The 20,174-nt window shown below is 34.8% G+C and overlaps 2 long non-coding RNA genes across 2 annotated transcripts in view; one reads left to right on the forward strand and one right to left on the reverse strand.

Annotated features, from left to right (window-relative positions):
- The window catches only part of LOC134652139 (uncharacterized), a 78,542-nt gene that overhangs the window by 35,717 nt on the left and 22,651 nt on the right, over positions 1–20,174 (forward strand). The window lies entirely within an intron of this gene.
- Positions 5,143–20,174, reverse strand: part of LOC134652136 (uncharacterized) — a 33,028-nt gene continuing 17,996 nt past the window's right edge. Inside the window, exon 2 of the long non-coding RNA XR_010097160.1 lies at positions 5,143–5,287. This is a non-coding gene — a long non-coding RNA (uncharacterized LOC134652136). The remainder of the gene's footprint in view (positions 5,288–20,174) is intronic.

Below are 20,174 nucleotides of genomic sequence, written 5' to 3' on the forward strand. Positions count from 1 at the left end.
TAAATACTCGTTTCGGTTAGTACTCTACCCTGTGCAATTAGTGTTCGCCTATACAATTTGTACGATCGAAGTCATGTGAGTTGCGCGTGCTTCAAATTACTGATATTTGATCGTTGATGAGTCGAATTATGAATTTTATTGCCGTTTTATACCTCTCTTTTAAACGTTTACGGTAGACGATTTCCATTTTAACTGAAACATGGCTTATATGGCTTTTCTTTAGGCTTCAGAAAAAACATTATATTTATAAAATATACTGCATAATACCACTTTTAATCCAATGTATGAAATTGAAAAATTACATACTGTATATATTGCTGTAGGTCACAATTTTATTTTATTTTATCAGTTGCAATTTTTCAATTTTCATAAAGAACACTTAAAACAACCTGAGCCCGTACCATGAGTCACTGACAGTGTCAAAACTGACATATACGCTATCGAGAACGTAATTTACTTTCTATACATCTCGTTCGCACTAATATGCGTGTACGATCGAGATGTATAGAAAGTAAATTACGTTCTCGATGGCGTTTATGTCAGTGCCAAACTGATGGTAGCCGTACTGATATGGGATAGGTGAAATAAGTTTAATTAATTATAAAATATACCCCGAAATTCTAAATACAAACCCAAATAAATTATAGGTAAAGGTACTAAAAATCCAAACCTCAATACTTGATCAAAAATATTCCTTAAGTAATGAAACTCTAAACCTAATTACGGTTATTATTTCCCGCCACCGAAAATTACTAATGTTATGAAAAAACTCCCAGTTTTGGACGCCCCATCAATTTAGATTAGTGCGGTAATAACCTACATAGCCACCCTTAGACGATCAAGAAAATCTATGTAATAGTTGAGCTATAAGAAAATTTCAAGCTTATTATTACCATGACGTCAATTCAGGAATGAAATCTCTTGATACTAGTTTATTTGCTAAAACAAATTTTCAACTGAAATACATATAATTCGATAAAAAGAATAACCTAAATTTAAGGAATGGATGATAATCAGTAATCACTACACCTTATAAAACAAAGTCCCTCGCCGCGTTTGTCTGTATGTACCTATTTATATTCGTGATAAACTCAAAAACTACCTACTTAACGGATTTTCATGCTGTTTTTACCTATCAATAGAGTGATTAATGAGGCAGGATTAGGCGTATAATTAGTTAAGGTTTTGTGTTCCCGTGCGAAGCCTGGCCGGGTCGCTAATATTATAATTATAAAACCCAAGGATTATGACCTAACTAATAATAATAATGTCAAACCACTAATGATTGTCCCTTTAAATCGTAGTAAAGAGCAGTGCTGACATTAATTAAAAAATAGGTGCCAATACATATGCTTTTGAGAACCAAGCATAGAGTACCTAGTTGACCCCATTTACAAAGTATTTTTTTTATTGCCTATGTATATGCATCATAAGTTTGTTATAACCGTCAATGTTCTTATTTAATTATTAATGTTTACATACATCTTCATTATCTGTTATTTTTTTTATCACTTCACTATATAGTTTAAAACAAAATCGCTTCCCGTCCCGCTGTCTGTCTGTCCCTATGTACCTATGCTTAGATCTTTAAAACTTCGCAACGGATTTTGATGCGGTTTTTTTTAATAGGTACATAGAGTGGTTCAAGAGGAAGGTTTATGTATAATTTTTTAACCCGTGCGAAGCCGGGGTGGGTCGCTAGTTATCTATTAAAAGAAAGTTTAAGTTATATCTTAAAGTATCAAGCACTATTGATCACAGCACGCTAATATGCACGAGGGTAATATGGGAAGTAGGAGAAGTTAATTTCTGTATGGCCGCCACTGATAGCCGCATTTAATAAATTAGTAAGGTCCGACCTTTGCCATCAGGTACTTTCATTACTTAAAATCAGGAAGGATTTTACTTTAGTAAATTATAAATATATACATATAAGTTTTATTATTTAATATCAACATTGCACCCAGAAACATACATATTGTAAAAAAAAACTTAATCACTACATAGTATAATATTGTCATCGGTTACCCCGATAGTTACTTATGAAATAAAACTATATTAAAACTGATTATATCGCGTATATTGAATTTATACTACATCCCGACGTTTCGAACCCTTTACAGCGTTCGTGGTCAACGGGTGACGGTTTTTTTAAATAGATAGAGTGATTCAAGAGGAAGGTTTATGTATAATTTGTTAACCCGTGCGAAGTCGGGGCGTGTCGCTAGTATAGGCACAGAATAAATAATAGTACTATAGGTATATAAGACAACTTAAAGTGTAATACATAAAACTATTGTTTTATAGTCAGTTTCTTTTGACTCTAGTTGTAAGTACATATGTAGGTATAAGAACACAAATCTTACCGAGTATAATCAGTCTAAAGATCAGCAACTACGCTTAAAGCAATGGAAATGAATCTATGAATCCATAAATTTTGATTGTAGTGTGATTGTCATATCCATGTGTGTGTATTGCCATCACGGATGGAAAAAGTTACAGCCCGATTCTTACAACATTAAAGCAATCATTAAAACTGTAGTAGCCATAAAAAGAGATAAAACGTTTCGCGTGCGCACGTATCATTATCCTATTGTCATAAGGGCTAATAGCTCCACAAGAATCATACAATATGATAATAAAATCGACCTTTTAAGTCTTTAAATTGTCATTACGTGTGCAGCTCGATTCAAGCTAATCAATGTCGTATTAAGAATTATTTCTGAAGTCGTTTGTGAATGCCTAACCAGGGTCATTATGGATAATTTGTAATTGCTACCTGTTTATGGCAATTTTTCTTTTACTTGGGGAAAAAAACGGCTGTTTGTTATTGACTCTAATGGTTGGCGATTATGCACACTTGGGGGTTAAGAAACCAGAAAATACTCCTTTAAATGGACTATTTAACTTACAGTACTTACTTGCCTTTAATAAGTATATATGTATCACTCTTGTGCCGTTTCAAGCACCTGCAATATTTTCACAGATAACATCAGGTTTGGTTTATCCTTGTAAGCTCCAAGTTTAACAAACAAGAAGATGTGACAGAACAGTTAGGTAATATAGGTACGGTATTACCAGTAGGTGTTTGTTTACCTAAAGGAATTATGCATTAATTTCAGTAATAATTTTTAATACTATCAAACTAAGCGCTCCATTTTTTCTTGATATGAAAATTAAAGTACAATCAAGATTATCTAGCAATGCCTTGAAATTTACCGTAATGTAAATAATACCTTGTATAATTTTTCTCATAAAAACTTTTGCTTAAGTCCAAAAGTTTGTAAAATGAATCAGAGCAATCAGCAAAATTCTAATATATTTACTAATGAAAGCCATGGGACTACAACAATTTTGGTAGATACTATTTTATTATGATTAAGATTATGTTAACGTTATTAACGTACTTTATAATACTTAATTTTAATCTTCGTCAGATTTACCTACCGTACCTAATGTATTTATGCAAATTAATTAACATTACATCACGAGGAAAAGTATTATCTTTTATCAAAGAAAATAAACACACTTTCTTGTGTTTTTTGTATAGTAAATCTATGTCAAAATTTGCCTCAATATACCTAAGTATTTTATTAGTGCGTCATTTTATGGAACGTTAAACGTCTGGCAAACTTACGATAGTTTTATCATTACCGAAACTCGCATCGAATGAGGAACAGGCCTCTATCTTTTTATTGTTTATTGCAGTCAACTTTTAATTTGGCTAAGTTTCCGATGCGTGATTCTGGGTCGTTATTTTTTAAACTTTCTGTATTATATTTAGTGAGGGTTCACTTTCGTGTCTTCGTCTAATGTGCCCTATTAGCTATGCTAGGGACGTACTTTTGACACGGACTATAACCCTTGCGATATTCGTGAAGTGAAGGTTATTTTCTGGTTATATGGGGTCGTTTAAATTAGAATGTCCACGTGAGTGTTTGATAGTTTATGTATCACACCCTATGAGTTTTTGGTTGATTGATAATTTAACATTTAATTTTTTTACTAAGTAAAAATTCGAATTTGAGTTTTTGGAACACGAGGAAAGCTTAATATAGGCATAATATCCTTGAGTTTAAATTTATAACAATAATCTAGACACCCTGCCTGTTGACGGCGATCTAGGCAATTTTTTACCCATTGGTTAAGTATTTATTTAGGTAGTAAGTTTTATTATGTTGGTTTTTCTACTCCCGTACTTTTATTTGTCATTTAAAGGGTCGTGCACACACCTTTAAAACCCTACCTTATAGTTGTCAAGACAAGTCTTTAGTCTATTCCCAAAAAAAGAATTTGTGCATACACGCTGTATCTTTTTGGCGATTTTACGATACTTCGTGTAATGACCACTTAAAAAATATTGAATGAAATACAGTGTTGCCAACCTTATTTTAAATGCCATCTCTGACAAATAAGTGAACCATAGACATGTTCTTTTTAAATTTCATTCATTCATTCATTCTTTTCCCGCCCGTACCCTCCGTTTTTGCTACTTCTTGAATTAAAAATATTTGTTAAATTAACAATTTTATTTAAAAGTAAGTGCTTGGTCGTAGAAAAAGTATTGTATGCAACGTTGTTTAACTGAGTCAAAAAATACTCGTGGCGTCTTTATTAACAATTTTCGGCTTCGCCTCAAATTGTTACTCACGCCACTCGCCTTTTTTGACTTCTCTTAAACAACGGTTGCATAAAATACTATTTTAGTTCTGTAGTTAATTAATTTCGTAACGTATCTGTTTTACCATTGCAGTTTTCATAGTTTGCACTTGATAGATAATAGTTTTATCTTCCCTCAGCTATAGTATAAAATTTCACTACCTTATTCAAAATAAGAGATATCTCATTTTCAGGTTTATTTAGTGACAATTCTCACAACAAACTACACGGATTCATGTTAAAAAAGCGGCCAAGTGCGAGTCGGACTCGCCCATGAAGGGTTGCGTATTTAGGCGATTTATGACGTATTAAAAAAAACTACTTACTAGATCTCGTTCAAACCAATTTTCGGTGGAAGTTTGCATTGTAATGTAACACATCATATATTTTTTTTAGTTTTATCATTCTCTTATTTTAGAAGTTCCCCCCCTGTAACTTCTAAAATAAGAGAATGATTATGTTTATACCACCACACATTTATACCACTTTGGAAGTGTCTCTCGCGCAAACTATTCAGTTTAGAAAAAAATGATATTAAAAACCTAAATATCATTTTTGAAGACCTATCCATAGATACCCCACACGTATGAGTTTGATGAAAAAAAAATATTTGAGTTTCAGTAAAGTTCTAAGTATGGGGAACCCCCAAAATTTATTGTTTTTTTTTTTCTATTTTTGTGTGAAAATCTTAATGCGGTTCACAGAATACATCTACTTACCAAGTTTCAATAGTATAGTTCTTATAGTTTCGGAGAAAAGTGGCTGTGACATACGGACAGACAGACAGACAGACAGACAGACATGACGAATCTATAAGGGTTCCGTTTTTTGCCATTTGGCTACGGAACCCTAAAATAGGCTGTAACCCACCCATATAATTATATTTTTATTTTTTCTGATTTGCCACCTATTTAAAATTTAATTTTGACGTACAATATCATGAATTTTAAAGTTAATTATTTCTACATATAAAAAAAAACACTAGACACAATCTGTGTGTATTTCAGCTAACTACGAAGTGAAACTTGACCTGATATTTACAGAACGCGTTTAGTGGGCACTCCATCAGATTTTACCGTAGCCATTATAGCCACGTTCGTGAACAAACAAGCAAATATTAAGAAGTGAGTTGCAATTTCATTGTGTGTTCAGGAATTATGACGTGTAAGAAATCGACATTTGCAAATCGTTTAACGGATGGTAAGGAAATTGCAGACAATTTCGCGTAATAGGCTAGCAGGCGGCCATTTTGTTGACTGAGCATGTGTAGGTGGATTATTGTCTTCAAATTATATTGACAGATATTTATTTTAAGTATTTTACAATAGCTTTATTATGGAATGAAAATGCGCTGATTTCGTTGATCAAGACTGCATTTGAGTACCTAATTGCCTTCCGGCGTCCTGATAACTCTCTGCGAGATTTTTCGTCAGCTACTTAGCTGGTAATAAGTCAAAAAGGTCGCTATCGAGAATCATAAAAATCATGTAATATTATTTTACATTACCAAAACCATTAGACCATTCAGTTTTGACGGTATAGAAATCGCTTTCAAAAACAAATAAAAACAAACAAACAAACTCTTAAGACATTTATTGTATTTTTCTCAAACATGCAATGAAATGTTGTCGCTCCGGGCGTTATATCAGGCTTCGAAGTATCACGTTTAGGGCGGAGCAACTCCAGAGAACCGTAAAGGAATTTCATACGAAATTGAAGGCCTAGGCCGGGAAGTAATTTTTTTTTAAATTCTAATGTAAACATGGGGTCTGTGTCCATGAACAGGCTAAACAGCCGAATTATATATATTTTTTAATATTTTTAGTGAATGAATGGTTATCGGACCAAAATATCCGTGTTAACGCCTGTTATACACGAACGTACTGATATTAAGAATACGAATCTGTATGATTCAATGTGTTGATGAATAAATTTAAAATTTTGTCTATACGTAAGTCACCAGAGACCATAGACAATATTTAAAATCCTTTGCATTTATTTTATTTACAGAAATTAAGATTCTTATTATCAGATTGTGTATAATGGCCCTAATAAGGTCTATTCAAACACTACACACGCGAAATACGGACGACTTCCGTTAAAAAAAAAAACAATTATGGCGGGATTGGAAGGAAAATTAAAAAACTTTTGTTGTGAAGTTGGATTTTTATTATAAAGATTATAAATTTGTTTTTTTTAGTGGTGTATTTTTTTATTTCATTGCATGTTTGAGAAAAACACTATACATGCCTAGCCGTGAAAAGGTCTTGCCGGCTTCGTATCACTATCCGGCCTCCCTACGGTCGGCCGGCTACACCTACTCACCCGGCAAGCCCTTCTTTCCCGGCGTCTGCAGTAATGTACTATTATGATAAAGTACCAATAACATAAGTGTGTTTTGTAAACACTCATAAAACTACTAAGTTAATAGGTGCCTGTATATACCTTAGACAGTCATGCAGCTGCTACAAAGTGTCAGAACCTTACCTTAATTCGCCAGTAAACCTACAAAACGTTCATGCAAAAACAAATTACCTATTCATACCTAACAAGCATCCGCCCCTATATAATAATAAAATCGTATGGTTAAGCTACGGACCGTAACCGGCAAAATAGCTGTGTAAATGTAAAATTGATTTAGCATTCAAATGATAATTTCACTTACAACGGGTGAATTTGTAGCCAGTCTCGAGAAACTCTCTTCAACTTGTAAATACTTGATTGTAAGCGGCGTTCGCACTAAAAAGGAGGATGTTGCTGTATTTACGAGGAGGGGGAAATGGGGAAATAATAATCAGTATAGTTTTCTTTAAGTTTAAATACAGACTTTTAAATATTATATTATACTAGCATTTATTGATAAAAAGGAACAGAATCTTCATCGCTACGTAAAATATATACCTATAAATGTATACTTAAAATCCAATCCAATTATTGGAAAAGAATGTCGGAATCGTAATGTTTATTTCATATTTAAGCAACGTATTATTCCTACTAACAAAAAATATCAAAAGAATGTACTTTCATTTAAATTCAATTAGACTTAGGCTAAACACAAATTTGATAAGCGATTCTACTTATACCTATAATGTAATTGCTTTCATAAAAAAAATCCGGGTAATTTAATTTAAATGTATGTGACGTGATTTTTTGTACCTCATCATTAAAAATGTGTTTAAATAAATCATATTTGTTACCTACTTATGATATGCTTAAAGTTCATATATTTAAAATTAAATTTCCTTGCCAACTGTCAGGCTCCGTTGACATAGCGCGTGACATACTTCAGTGTAGTTCTCATAAATACATACTGCCACCAAGTCAATAACGAAACGTGTCGACCTTTCCAACTACCTAGACGATTGCCATCCAAATATGAATGGTAAATTGGGTGGCATCACTATTATTTATTCCGAAACCCACCCCACATGCTGATTTTATGCCTCCATGTCTTCCTGAACAACGCTTAACAAAAATTCCATGAATGCAAAATAAGCTTATACCGACTAACTCTGTATGAGCCGTAACGACACAGTGATTATCAGCCACTATACTTTTTATACCCACTTTATGACCAAAGCTAACTCGCTTGACAACTACATCAAAACAAGCTTCATAAGTCACTGAAGAATATAAAAAAGAAATAAACACAGTTACGAAACAACTATGTATAATAATTACAGGCAATATAAATACGTTCGACAAAAGCACTACGACCGATATAACACCCGAACGCGTGGCGAAACAGGCTAACTTTTAAAACGTTATATGGCCGGTAATAAAACGCTCCCGTACGAGCACAATACTTGCAGAAATATTTTTGAATACGGAATTAGGTTTGCCAAAAGCGCGGGGAGCAGATAAGGCAAAAAAAAAACAAATTTGTAACGGGTAAAGTTTTTGGAGGCGGAATGTCTCCCTTGGGTGCTGAATCTTCGGCGGCGTGGCTCGTAAAACGTGGGACGTGGGCAAGCGGGCAAATTTGTCCTGAGAGCGACCTATGACGTTTTGATGGAACACTCAGGCCGGCCTCGACGCCGGATTCATATTCATAACGAGAACACTTTGATCGGTGACACTTTCAATCTTAGGCTTTAGGATCTAAGAGGAACGTATATAAATGTATTACTACTTATGTACTTAAATGCTTTGAATTTATAAACATGCTAATTTTAAAATAGATGGCAAAGTAGCTTGTTAAAAACTCTCGTTAAAAGTAATAAGTCGTTTCCGAAGTATACCAAATAACTCGAGGAAAATAATACGGAGTACGAATGTCCTTTGCATGATGCTCGCCTCTTCAAAAGAATGGCACCCGTGTCTGAGCCATCTTGTAGGAATTTTAAATTGGACGAATCGCTCAAATGTAAATGGTTTTCCTTTATACCCCATCCTCTTGGGCTGCCCACCCCCATCTATTGCGCGCCTAGCCAGGCGACTGGCATACCAACACGCGCGCACACATGTTCGAAAGCCTACGTCCTACATCTCCATCCGTAGTAGACCCCTTCGCTTGCATATGTCATTTACCGATTCCTTCTATTTTGCATACGAACGCGGGGAACACAACGGATCAAGTATCATTGGCGCCTTTAAGCTAACACTCACAAATAGACGAATTACACACACGCTCACATTTCATCTCGAGTATACTACAAGGAGTAATGCGAGTGTGAATACGTAAATACGCGTCGAGATCGCGAGTTCAAAAACACAAAACGCAATATGTCTTAATAGTAAAGAGGTGTAGGAAATCTTATTCGGCCCTCTAACAATAGAGTGAGAGTTACTATCGGGTAGGGAAATCTTTGGCGTATATCTGATGATTTTTCTAAATATATGACGGATTTATGTTCGCTATTTACATAGTGATGGGTACCCTTGATTTTGTTCGAAACTAACCCTCGGCTTACGGTTATTTAATCTTGATCGTTTATTTTTATGGATGCCCTAAAGTAAATGTTGAAATAAGTACATACAGATCGGAAACCTTATGATTGACTTAACATAAAATTTTACAATTATTCTAAAAGGTTTACCTACTGTAAAACAAATCTAATTAGGAAGTAATTTTTTTGCTATAGGTAATGTAATCTAAGAAATTATTACTACCTACTAATTATTTTTTATCGCCAATACTCATATTAATATTCCATGTCATACTTCAACCGAAATGTAAGTAACTGACAAGAAAAGTCATAGTAAAGGTCTTAACGGAACTTTAATAGCACCTCCCTTTTTGTCCCCCTAAAGTTTAAGTCATATAAAAGTCTTACCAATATCATCTCCCTTTTTTCTATATAAAAGTGGTGATTTGGTACAAATTAAAAACAATTCGTTAGTTTCAAACAATTAAACAAAACTACCCACTTTGACACGTAGAAAGACAATACAAAAAGACTTGACGTCCCATAAACAGTCGTATAATAGAGTTAATCCCATTGAAATGGGACTGGCATGTAGCCGTAAAGATTTAATGTGTGGGATAGGTTAAAAGCTAATTAATTAAAGCAGCTATCGTGCCCTGCATCGTATCACCGCTGATAAACCAAAGGCTTTACGGAGGTGAGCTTTATTAAAGACTAGTTGTGAGCTTTCCTTGGAAAGCTTTCACTAAATGGCATTCTATATTTACTGTAATAAACAAACAACTGTAAAATTATTTTGTAGATTAAATCTTAAGACAAGGAACTTATATAACCCGCTTGTGTCACCGCCACGACTGATATTAAGTCGAAATTGCGCCTAAACCTATTTTGGAGCTAAACAAGTTTCCTGTTTACTACCTAGTACGTTTTTGACAAATTTTAAAAGATTATATTAAATAACCTCTCAATCAGTGATTTAAATATCAATATATAGATTATGTTTTAGACTTCATTGTACTATAAATACAATGTATCAAGGCCTAGGCGGCACGGCGGCTATAAAACCAAATGCATTAGTTCTGCTATTCGACACTAGATGGCGCTATGTGTCCTCCAGAATCGAATGTGTGCAACTAGACAACGAAAGATTTAAACGCACACGTATTACTTTATATGAATGAAACTTTTTAATATATATTAAATGCAATTTTATTTAATTTTAACTGTTTTTTCACAAACTCTGATGAAAACAGTGTAAGACAAAATGAAAATTGTTCAAATTTCCTCTGCGTAATAAGTCATTTAAAAATAACTTTATTAAAGTATGTAAAAATACTTTTCTCGAGAAAATAAGTTATCGCTTCCCCAGTGAGCTGGGTCTTCTCCAGTTTTAATGAATAGAGCCGGCGCTCCGTACTTTTTCCATTTAAAAGTTCAGCGTGACTTGTTTTGTAACAATCGACACTTTTCTCGAATATTGAAAATGAATAATCTTTCAATATTGATACCGAACAATGGAAGATACGATATTGAAGAAGTTGGATTGCGATTGAAAATTATTCTTAACGTTTTATTTACAAACTAGCTTTTTCTTGCAACCCCGCATCACATTCTATAATCGCGATCCGAATTTGTAGGTGAGGGTGGGGAGGGTCGATCCCTAGGGGACACTTGGTAAACTTCATTTTTAATCAAACCAAAAGAGATACATTTTTTTGCACTGGTAACACTCATTCATTCGTTCCTAACTTCACGTTCTGTCATGGCACTGTATCGGAAAAGTCAGTGGTTCAAAAATGGCGGACGGTGAAAGATTTTCTGCGTACTATATTAAATTTTCGGTAAGCTTTAACTGGATTTATTTTATAATATGAGATGGAAATGATGTTAGTGAGTGTGCTTATTTTATTTGTTGTTTATTGAAGTGATGATTAACTTGGATTACATTGATATACGCGAACACACGTTTCGAGTACGGCACGTTTTATAATCTTACTATGTATGGGGAGACTTTGTCTTTTTCTTCAGGGGAGATATGATTCCGGGATCATGTCACCCCCAAAGCGATCAAGTATACATTGTAATAAATTTACTTACAAAATGATTCATAGTGCTATCATAAATATTTTCTTTTCTTTAGTAAATCATGCCGCAAAAGTACGACCAGAGAAACACTGATTTAAACTTTCAAGGTTTTTGACTCATTATTGTTTACTAAAACGGGATTTAATGGCGTATAATTCAGTTTTTAATTATACAACCGACTCCGAACTCCGAAAACGGAATTATCCCCGTGGCCTTTGAAAAGACTAACTAAAGTTAACATCAACATTTTACGAACTACCCGCACTTGGTCTTGTTTATCAAGTTAAACGTTTTACACACAGGGGATGTTACTCGGTCGACAAACAACACTTATAACGATATTTGGTTTTCAACCGGCGATATTTGTTTTTATGGATGAAATGCTATTTCAATGGCTTTCCGACCTTATGTACTATAGAACCGACGGTCCATAGAAAGGATTTTAGGATTATGCAGCTCAAACACCATCCTCGAAACGTGAGCAGTAAATTTCTAAACTTATTCATTATAGTAAACAATAACGAACTGAGATGGGTACCTTCATAATAACTTTAAAAAATTTAGCTTGTTACAAGAAATTTTATGTTAATAACATAGATTTTTGTTTTTTTTTTTTAACTTTTTTTTTGGTTCAAAAATTGATTCCCTATTTTATGTTGTTTTATGGATAATACGATTACATTGTTTTTTAAACGTATAAGGTTATGGATTAATATGTGTTTGATATCTTCATATATTAATTTTCTGTAGATAAAGTGAATAAATTAATGTAGATACTACCCTCGAAATATGACATTGGCGCTTAAAATCTTTTTACCAAGTGTCCCCAAATCTGGAAGACTTGATCCCTTCGGCTTAGACATCTGATTACCGGAAATACAACTTCAAAGCATGGAAGATGCAATATATATATGTTTGCTGTGTATTTTACAAATTATAGATGCATTGCTAATAGCGATCCGAGTTATATAATCAATGAGAATCTGGTATGGGGAGACATGGTAAAAATCTGTTTACCATGTGTCCCAAGAACCAGGGTCACTTGATCCCCCTAGGATCAAGGCTCCCGACCAGGGGTAAACAAGTCTCCCTTACATAGGGGACACATGGTAAAAGTCAACAGTATGGGTTTTCATTAAATAATGGTCTAATTTATTGCACAAATCTGTTCTAATTCAAACTATTAATGAAGAGATAAATTCTGAATCGTATGGTCTATAAAGTTTTTCAATACTACAAATAGTTAAGAAAATGTATGCTAAAAACAAAAGGGGTGATCAACCCTCCCCAGTTTCCCCTACTCGTATTCGGGATAAAAGGTTCGCAAAATTACCTACATGCTTAAATTCCCAGATAATTAATCAATTATTGATTTTAATACTAAACACAAAACGAAGATTACACAACAAAGTCTAAAAACTATTAAAAACAATTTAATTAAAATTTCCAAATGAACATACATACATTATCTCTATAAATGAATATGATACTGTACAATTATTATTTTTTTCGATACGTATATGTAAGTATTAATTAGATTAACAAAGACAAAAAAAACATACAAATTACAAATTAAATTACAACTAAAGCTTAAATAACATATTAAATATAAACTAAGTATCTTATTAAAATAAACTAAAACTACAAACAAATTAAAATTAATACTTAAATAAAAGAAACTTACCTATAAAATAAAAACCTAATCATAAAAAGAATACCCCATCCAGCAGGTCCGCCTGTGGCATGGTGCCCATTACGCTGGCAGCGTTTCCTCGCTGAACCGCCAGGGCGATTCGTTGCGAGAAATACGCGCCAGCCCTGGGGTCTCCCGTGGCGTCAATCAGCCCTGCCGACAGAGCCCTCACAAAGGCCTGCATGTCGGCTGACCAAGGGCCCAGTGGTTCTACTGCGAGCGCCGCAAACTCGTAGTCCTTAAGTAAGGACGAATATTTGCGGCGTTTGAGAACCTGGGCCTGGTCAGCCGCAACGCCGGCTTGGTTGCGGGTGAATGAATATGATTAGCCTATTCGTTTTGTATTAAGAATAAACTCTACTTTATTGAAACAATCTTGCCGGGAGCTTAGCTATATCGAGAACTAAGTTGCATTTTCATTATCCTACTTATCCGTGTCGTCTCTCGTAAAGTCAGCTTTAAAGATTAAGAGTCAATGATAACTGTTTCCAATCTGTTTCCAACGTGACATAACGAGTAGAAAAAGATTGGAATAGTTAAGTTGAGGAGTCTTTAGGACCTATATGTATATTATCCTGGACATCGATGCGCGCAAAAGTAGGTTTTTGACACCGCTTTAGGGTAACATTCCATTTCTGACCGCAGCTGCACTACTGGTACTGATCGCGTCGCTGTTACTGTCAATTTCCATAGTAAAATGAACAGTAGTGCAGCTGTCGTTGGAAATGGACTGTCTTCTTTATGCGTAGAGGGCATTACAATTGTAGGTTTATGCCTTTACTACGAGGGATTTTAACCTCTTGTCTGTTTACTCGTATGTCATAAGGATCCTGACCGAAATTGTAGTTATCCTTTTGCATTGTTTTTGCTCTGTACCGGGAACCCACAATTTTTGATCGCCACCATTGAATTTCGGTAAAAAATCCTTTTATTTCTATTATTGACTTTGTAGTTCAGACTAGTATGTGCTATTACGAGACCTTCAAGTAGGTATCACCTAACATCACCCGCAGTTAGCTATCCTGATTATTTGTTATTAACTTCTGCCTGCAGCTTCTTCCGCGTCTCCTCTTGCTCTTAAAACACTCGTAGTAACATAATATGAAATAAAACAAAAAGTTTTCTGATATTCTAATCGAGTCTCTCCATAGGATTAAATTAAGCTATCACATTTAGTATCTAAATTAGCTGGTTTTGCGTTACTGAGAAACAAACAAATCTTTCACATTAATAAAATTAGTAGGACATAACGTTCTCTTCAAGCACCACGAACAGGCAAAACAATATACCTACGCCATTTCCAAACATACTCGTATCCCTAACTGCCAGAACTATCGCCGCAAGGAAGTGGCAAAAGGCATTAATTTAATTTTATGGTTTTTGTGTTTGTCACAGCGCGAGTTTAGTGGAGATTTGTAGACTCTCTACAGTCCTAACGAGGGTTCGGGCTTAATAAGTGGAAGGGACGCGAGGAATTGTTTTAATCCTGATGATTTGGGATAATGCGCCGAAGTAAGGATTTGAGAAGTGGATTTACGTTGACAACAGATTTTTTTAGTTAATATCCAAATATAAAACTTAAAATATAATAATATAGTACCTAGTTATAATATATGTAGTAAGTACCTATATAAGTCTATATAGTCTGTAAGGTATTTGTAATATGGGCCTTGTTGCCTGAATTAAATTTCTAAATAAAATAAATAAATAAATATTGTATCTTGCTGATCAAATACATGTCCCTGTACATACCTAATGTTTAATGCGAAAATTTATGTATTTATAACCAATGACACATTGAAATAACGATTTTATTATCCTCCTATATTATATTATTTATCTCACTTTGAACAAGCTTTGAAGAAGCTTGTAGAACAACGATTGTAGGATTGTAGGTTTTATTATTCTCCTATATTATATTATTTATCTCACTTCGAACAAGCTTTGAAGAAGCTTGTAGAAGGATCTATATCTGAATCCCTAAAGTCTTTTCTCCTATCTTTGCATTCCCTAATATTGTTTGTCATAATGATCAGTTGTCCTAACACTAAAAACCCTAATTTTGGTTTTCCTAATTATTGATTACTTATCCTAATGTTATTAAGCATATTTTCTTTTTTGCGAGGGTCGCAGTTCCAACGCTTTTTTTTTTAACATGGGGAATGCTTCTACGCATACCGCCGGGCCGGGGAGAAACCCAGACGGTTATGTGGGACTCGGGGCTGTAAAGAGGCCCCACTACCCACTAAACCCCATGGTGTCCTCTCGCCGCTATAGTTGCGGGGTTACGGGGAAGCTCGCGCAATGCGTCCGCGACCCCGCAGCGGCTATCCTGACTAGGATCCATACCCATTTTTATATCCGTCCCAGTGAAAGTGCTTCGGGACACAAGGTCGCGCTTACCATCTCGGGAGCCAGCGTCATGGGCGGGGACGCCCCCATGTCCGCCGCCCGCTGGCTCATCGCAGTTCTAACCCTAACCTAACCCACTTTTGTGGCAGCAAGTTCTAAAACCTAAACATTTTTCAGAACCTTACATTATGGAAAATAATCGTTATGACAATTGATCGTTAGGGCATGTGCCCATTAGGACAAAGCAGTTAGGGCAAGTGACTTTAGGACAAACGTTGTTAGGGATTCAGAATGACACCCCTTGTAGAACAGGCTTGTCTAGATTATCAATACATCCCTATTTTCGAACTCATAACACTTCAATAAGATAGTTTCCCGAGCATTCCTATCACCCGTTGATCTTTCTGCATATCGTGACCGATGCCACTAAATCATCCCAAGCATTCCAAAAGGACCCCATAAAGGACCCGGCTACATCTCCTTCTCACCTCCTCTCCCCACCATTTATCACCATTTGAATAAATTCAATATGTACATTGAATTCCATGTAATTAATGGTTTTATTCGTTTAGCACTTAAAACGCTTTAAGGGCGAGGTGTCCAAACATTTGTCGTTTCAGTTAATTCAATGGGGATGAGAAGGACGCAGGATATCGCCAGGACGCCCGCTGGGTTTGATCATTAATATTGATTTGTGGTCAATCAAAGCTTGAGGATTTCACGTTTAATGTTATTATTTTTTGTCTTTAATCCTGGATTGTAGTGGAATCGTATGGAGTCGTCTAGATTACAATTGTAATTATTTATTTGTTTTACTTACAATAAATATTTGTTGTGGTGGTGTAAGTAAATATTTGTAGTAGTGTCATAATTTTCGGCATGCCAGCATTTCTTAAGTATTAGTTCAAATTAAAATCAACAAAAAACCTGTTCTTACATTTGCAAACGTAAGGACAGGTTTTTTTAAGAATCTAATTTCAATATCAAATTTAACAAGTGTCTTTAAATTATTTTTGAGTCCTTATAAATTTGCCCTTCTTTTAATTAAAACATAATTATGTTCCTTCCTTTTTTTATTGTAAAATTACGTACCTTCATTTAGTACGGTATAATTATATTAAAATCTGTATTATTTTACAAGTCTAACCCATAAGTCAACCACATTTTAAAACGACAAAAAGTATCATTAAGGCGAATTAATTGAACGAAAATCGTATTGGTAATTCTCAATTGTAAAACTCAAACATTCTCGACTCATTGTAAAAGTAGTCTTCAAAAGTACTCCATGCAACAAAGCCTAATGATGGCTTCAACAAATAAAGGAACACAATAACAACCAAACACGTGTGTACACACTTGCACCTTAATACGATGACATAAGGTGCAAAGACGTATACATGTTTTTGACCATGGCTATACAATCAGTCGATGAGCAATGGCCCTCAGCCGTGGGTCATTAAGAATGCAGTGTCTTATCTAACTGGGTATAATTAATGAAAGTGTGGATCGCTCGCTGTGTATTGATGAGATTTATTGAGCCCCATAAATATGTGCGGTACGTGTTTGTACGGGTTTGTAAAGGTTTGGTTTTTACTAGTGTAATTTGTGTTTTAAATATGCAGCAAAGTTTGTATTTGCCATTTTAATGTAGGTCAAATTCTGTAGCTCCTGTTTCTGCTCCTGTAGCTCCTGTTCCTGCTCCTGTAGCTTCTGTTCCTGCTCCTGTAGACTAGTACAAATGTACTATTCTTCAAAAAACAGGCTCATGTCCAGTCGCTATTAGATATAAATATCTGAACACGCGTCTATTGTCAAGGCGTTAAAGTGCTTGTTCAGGTATTTTTTTTTTATATTTGTCTGTCTATACGTTGTTTTTGTTTATTTAAAGGCTGGCAAAACTTCACTTTTATTTTATTAACAACTAGCGACCCGCCCCGGCTTCGCACGGGTTAACAATTTATACATAAACCTTCCTCTTCCTCCACTCTATCTATTAAAAAAAACCGCATCAAATTCCGTTGCGTAGTTTTAAAGATCTAAGCATACAGACAGACAGCGGGAAGCGACTTTGTCTTATACTATGTAGTGATACTTTCGTGAGACACAGACATATTAAATACATATATTTAAAACAGCTCACTCACGTATTCTCGCGGAGCGTTCTTTGACTTAAAATACTAGCGACTGGTAAAAATAAAATATTAATATATCGTACTTAAGTTCCGAGAAAGTCATTGATACAAGCCAGGGTTCAAACCCGCGACCTCTGGACTGAATGACGCTCGTCTCACATAATTGTATTGATTTAATATCAGGGCATTTATTTTTGCTCGTTATACCTAAGTGTAAGGCCTGAGTGGACGCTCGAAGCGGAGCGTTCGGCGGGGCGTGCAACGTGGCGTCGGGCTCACAAATGATTTGAGCAGCGTGCACTAAGGCCGCTCCTATACGCTTGCATTTGTTTGACATGCACGCCGCACGCCTCGCCCCGCAACTCGAGCGTCCACTCAGGCCTTACACTAAGTCATATTGCAATAGATGGTCGACCTAGCGTCTCAAATGATTGATAGAGTTGATGTGCAACCCTTCGTGTGTACATTACTCAGGCATGGATGTTTGATGGCTCGTGTAATAGGTAACAAGGAACGTGTTTCATAAACTGAAGTTATTTCTAAAATTCAATCTTGAGATTTCAACTTCGGTACGAAATTGAAATATGGTGTTATAGTAGTTTATGTGACTGCTAATAAAGGGAGTTTTAACATGATGACATGTTTTAATGCCTAATTATGTATAGCTACTATACACTGCTTTATCTACGCACTTAATAGTTGTCTATGATGTGTACACAAACCGCATATGACCTCATATGTACAAGTATCAACTACCTACTCGTAGTTTGAGTTTATGGTATGAGTAGATAAAATAATTTAATATATCTATCTAATCTATCTAATCTATCTATCTAATACCTTTAAACGAGCAATTCTTGTTTATTATATATTTATTTATTTATTTATATATATATTTCGGGGATCTCGGAAACGGCTCTAAGGATTTCGATGAAATTTGCTATACGGGGGTTTTCTGGGGCGAAAAATCGATCTAGCTAGGTCTTATCTCTGGGAAAACGCACATTTTCGAGTTTTTATATGTTTTCCGAGCGAAGCTCGGTCACCCAGATATTTATTATAAATACTTAACAAGTTTATATTAACAGTATTATAAATAGTACAGGCACAGTTAAAATCACATTTTGTACCGTGAGAGTAAAAAAAGCAACAATAAATTCTTCTGGTAGCAAACCACTGCCAACTCTCTTCATTCTAGCATTTTTTGGGAGTTTTGGTTTGGTATCACTAGACTATTTTTACGACAACATACTTATTCGAACATATACTATCTTTTTTTTAACTACTTAGTCAAGCCCTTTGACCCAAATGTACGCCAGGAACTTCACTTTACTAAGTTCTAAAGCCCTATCGCGAAAAACGATATTAATCGAAATGACTTTGTCTGCCTCTTTATCGCGAGAATATGCAAGAACTACATAGAGGCAGGTAACGAAATTTCAATTTCCGTTTTTCGCGGTAGGCTCTCTGATATCATTAGATAACTAAATCAATGACATAATATATGACGGATAGGTAACATAGAGATATTGTGCCAAAAATTAAATTATGTTTGCACTTTCCGTAAATCAGTCGAGTCTTCCATTGTTAGGGTCTATATGGAACAGACCCAAGACCTATGGGGTGCAAACTATTATTGGAAATGAGTAATGACAACCAGTCACTGGTATTATGAGTGTGCAGATTCCTTTAACCTTACGTGCTGGATTTTAAATTGTAATTGATGGATCCCTGTTCTTCGATATGAAAAGGTAAAATCAATTATATTAATTAAAGATAAGAAACTGACTTCACGGCGGATGAATGATTAAAACAGAGTGCGTCGATGAGCTGGATTTATAATTTTTATTCAAGAGAAATTGAAAAATTATTATGGTGGTCTGAAGGAAATAAACAGTGGGTATGTTTTTTCAAGTATCTGTTAAATTATGTAAGCTCTGTTAAAAATAATACAATACTGATGTTATCCAGGAAGTCACATATATACTGCCTACTGCCTGCAAGCAAATGTTTTTAACCTTTGCTTGCAATTCTAAAATGATTAGTTAAACTACAAAAAACTTGCATAACACTTATGAAAATAGGACACGGTAAAATGCAAAGATAAAAATCATATTTATGTATAATATTGGTATATATTTATGTACATAATATTAGGCATGGACTTCGACCGACAGGTGCCAACAAAACTTGATTAAATCTATTTACTAACGATTAACATATATCTATGTTGTCATGGTAAATGTTTACTTAATGGAAGTTAAATGTTCTCACGGTATCAAACAAGGAAAAATTTTAATAAATGTGAGTGCCAAAAGAACAATTAAACACAGAAATGACAGTTTAATCAATCATAATAATATTATACAGTTAAAAGGCACCACG

Source organism: Cydia amplana, chromosome 11, assembly GCF_948474715.1.
Source record: "Cydia amplana chromosome 11, ilCydAmpl1.1, whole genome shotgun sequence".
Classification (NCBI taxonomy): domain Eukaryota; kingdom Metazoa; phylum Arthropoda; class Insecta; order Lepidoptera; family Tortricidae; genus Cydia; species Cydia amplana.